General features: G+C 37.7%; 1 protein-coding gene across 1 annotated transcript in view; it reads left to right on the top strand.

Moving 5' to 3' along the window:
* The window catches only part of LOC104949813 (Wilms tumor protein 1-interacting protein homolog), a 13,481-nt gene extending 10,277 nt beyond the window's left edge, over positions 1-3,204 (top strand). Inside the window, exon 4 of the mRNA XM_010776227.1 lies at positions 1-3,204. This exon is cut by the window's left edge and continues 425 nt beyond it. The gene's annotated coding sequence lies outside the window, so the exon portion shown is untranslated.
* The last annotated feature ends 717 nt before the right edge of the window (positions 3,205-3,921 follow it).

Genomic DNA, 3,921 nt, shown 5'->3' with positions numbered 1-3,921 from the left:
CCCCCCCCCCAAAACATTAATCAAAAGGGATTGGACGCAAAACTTGTCTCTCCCTTCCAATGTTTTTTATTCCGGGTGGCCACATTCTCGTTCTGGAGGACAGGAAGGACCCCAGGGTGGGTTTGGGAGTGGGATTGCTGTGCCTTCAGTGCAGCCCCCCCCCTCCCCACACACTGACATGGAGTCCTGCTACTGGTTTATGCAAAGGACAAAAATCAGTCACGATACAGGGCCGCGAGAAAAAGTCTGAACGCCCCGAAACACCAGACGTAGCCCCGGAGGAACGACTGACATTCCACGTAGACCTCGAGAGATTCACAAGCAGTGTCTTAATTAATGATTATATTATGACGGCAAGAGAAACGTTTTAGATGCACATAGAATGTCTTTTATATATGAATATATATTTTGCAGATGTTTTCCACATAAGATCGTAGATGTAGATTCTCATCTTTCTTTCTGTTGCTGATTCAGATCCAGAAGTCTGAGGGTTTCTGGGTCTCTTGTTTCATTCCTCCTGCAGGAAACAACACCTCCTCATGTCTGTCAGCGGGTTTACAGACTCATTGGTTTTAGGAGCAGACGTGGCACAAAAATAATTTGCCTTTTTAATTATTTTTATTCCACTTTGAGTACCAAATATTTAGTTTCGGCGACATATTTGTTGTTTTGGACTGCATATCCCATCTCTTTAAAGACTGTAAAAAGCTTTAACAAACTTAAATTGAGACATGTGTGCATATCCTAAAGTGCCAGATACTAAAAAGTGAATTAAAACGGATTATTCTGACTATTTAACTGGACAGATGTTTATCAATCTGTACATGTTGTATTACAATTGATGCCATTACTCACTAAGTTTTCTACATAGAGTCCCACCTGGTTAGCATCTCCTTCACACAGACCCAAATCAAACAATATGTTTTTACTTATTCTCACACACTAAAAGGGAACAATGCATTTACTTATCATTAGACTTTTTTTCAGATTTGCTCATTCTGACCTCCTCTCAAGGTCGGCCACTTTTTCTGCCAAGTTATCACACAGAGCTGTAAGATTAAGATTTAAGCTTAATCTTAAAATCTGAGAGCTTAGCTAGAAATGGGTCTTTAAATGCGGAGATTTAGGGCCTGTGGTGGCGGAGCACTAAAGCACACTTATGAGACGAATAGGCAACATGTATGAAGATCTGAACTTAGAAATACTACATATTCTCTATTTATACTTTTAGAATATGCAGCATTTTGCAATCCTACTGTCAAAAGATTCAGCTCTTTTGGTAATAAAGCGGTCCATGTAGTACTCAAAGAGGAATACAAATACTTTAATGATTCTTTTGCAAATCCCTTTTGCTCCAGGTGTGTTCAGGACACTGCCTCCTGGTTTGTTTTTCCAGACACTGTTTTTTTTGTCATATGAACACTGAGACGAGGAACCTCCACTTGTCCACATGCCTTAAGAGTGTGTGTGTGTGTGTGTGTGTGTGTGTGTGTGTGTGTGTGTGTGTGTGTGTGTGTGTGTGTGTGTGTGTGTGTGTGTGTGTGTAAAACTACATGAGACAAAACACTTGAAACCCTGAGCTAGGACTGGGCAGTATATAAAGATTATCAATATTGTAATATATGTTCTTAGATTGGACGGATAACGTGATAACTTCCCTATGGTTTGTATTTTTCCATTATTCAGTCATTATGTCCACATTACTGTTGATTATATTCAAAAATATCATTTCATAAATATTTGTTCTGGAAGCCCTAATAGTCAACTCTACAAAAGTATCGCTATATTGTTATCAAAGTATTTGGTAGGGCACGCGAGTGTGTTTCTCTTCCATATTTCAACAACAAGGCAATTCAAAGTGCTGAGCAATAATTAGTGAAAGCATTAAGACCAAGTGCAAGTCTTAATAGAGTCAAGAAAACAAGCTTAAAAACAACAAGACAGGCCTACTAACATTAATGAAAGTTACAGTAAGATATAAACTGTTATTATTCTGTCTAAAATATTATCAATTTAGATTTTTCTTTATATTGCCCAATCCTACTCTGAGCTACGTGGTGCTGGGAATAAAACTGTCTCATCCCTCTCTACTCATAACTGCCATCAGAGAGTTTCTATATATATGTGATTTTTGAATTGGCTCCAACGGTTAATTCCTCTTGAATGAATAGTGAAGCAATTAATGTCAGATTCAAGACATTTGAGGAAAACTATTCTTCTCTCACTTAAATTGAACAAGTCTTATGCAGATAAACCCCACCTGCTCGTTTCATATATGTGCAAAAGTCTTAAGTGTGCATGTACAGTACGAGTGTGTTTGTATGAGTGTATGAGTGTGAGTGTGTGTGTGTGTTGTGGCAGGCCATTGCACACACACACTCACAGTGCTTGCAGCATCCCACACATGACCTTCTCCCAGATGTTTGTGTGTCATTCTCCGTGTTTGTTTGAACTTTACACCGTGTTGTGTCTCAGTAGCTGGTGTGTTTATGATCCTCTGACAGCCACCGACTGGGATTCACACCATCACCAGATATCAAAAGCAAACACTGGCTCTTAATTATTATTATTATTATTATTATGATGACTGTACACGCAGGTCTGAATAAATACTACTGAATGTGTGAAAAGCAGAGGCTGAAGGCAGGAAGTTATTTCTAGTGAGATCCATACGAATGTAATAATGATTAGTGTTGTATATTTGTAAAAGCAGGAAAGAAAAAATGACTGCATATGTGAGACATTCCCTTTTTATTAACCTCAATTTTGTATAAGGGTCAAGTAACGTGTGCTATACTTGAAGAACGAGGCATTCTTTCTGCACAATATCAACCCCGAGGAAAACGTAACAAGATCAGAGTGTAAACCCTTTAATTCTTAAAAGTACTACTTGTGTTTGTTTTGCATAGCACACAGCTAGTCACCCTGTACATAAAGAGGCTAGTTGTTTATTTTTCTGTCAAACGTCACTTGGAAAAGATTCTTCTCCTGCTGTAGTTCCAACAAGCACATCTGTCACATCTTCTGTATTGCTTTTTGTTTTACCTAGATGGTTCATAAAAAAAAGGAAACTAGATCTATTTATCTAAACATGGAAAAAGTCTAAAGTTATTTAATGTATTAAAAATCGGGACGTATCATTTAACTGTAGATGACATAATCTGCTTTTTCAATAAAGTGGTTTTGTAGCTAACTGCAAAATAATGTCTGTTTTCTTCTCTTTTGTTTACTTTTACTACGTTTCTAGTACATCAAAAGTATTGTTTTTTTATAGTGTATGAAATACTTTACCTACTTTCACCCAATGTCAAGGTTTTAGTATAACGACGTTGTTTCACATTCATTTATTTGGCCCTCCACGTTCAATACTGTCACTCAAAATGTACATATGTTGTTTTTCCAGATATCAAACTAGAACGGCAACAATAACAATTTCTTATTTAAACTGTAATTGGGATTTGAAATCTATAATAACAGACAGATTTGTATCAATTACATATTATGAAACTGAAAAAACTGTGCCATAAATATTAAGGCTGAACGATTAATCAAACATTTTTTGTTCTTGTGTGTCAGTCATCCACACCTATCAGAAGTGCTGTGCTCCACATAGGTGATAGACAGATTGATCCAATCACCTGCCAAGTATCTTTGAAAGTGCCTGCCCTTTCCAAATGGCTTCCAATGGAGCTTTCCTAGATGGTGAAATAAACCGTCTGAGTCAGGTTAGTAATGCTCCATCACATGTTTCTATTACAGGGTGAATCTTAAACTGAAGCTTGACTTTAAAGCAACCCAACGGAAGTTTCATGTAAATTTAGTTATTTCACTCGTAGCTCGGGCTGCGGGGGTGCTAGAGACGGGAGCATGTTGATGCGACCTTCCTAGCCGGAGATATGGCCGCATTTGACAATAAACTTC

This window comes from Notothenia coriiceps, unplaced genomic scaffold (assembly GCF_000735185.1).
Source record: "Notothenia coriiceps isolate Sejong01 unplaced genomic scaffold, NC01 NC01_scaffold00016821, whole genome shotgun sequence".
NCBI lineage: Eukaryota > Metazoa > Chordata > Actinopteri > Perciformes > Nototheniidae > Notothenia > Notothenia coriiceps.
Note: the sequence above shows the minus strand (reverse complement) of the source record. Positions and strands in the feature narration are given on the sequence as shown.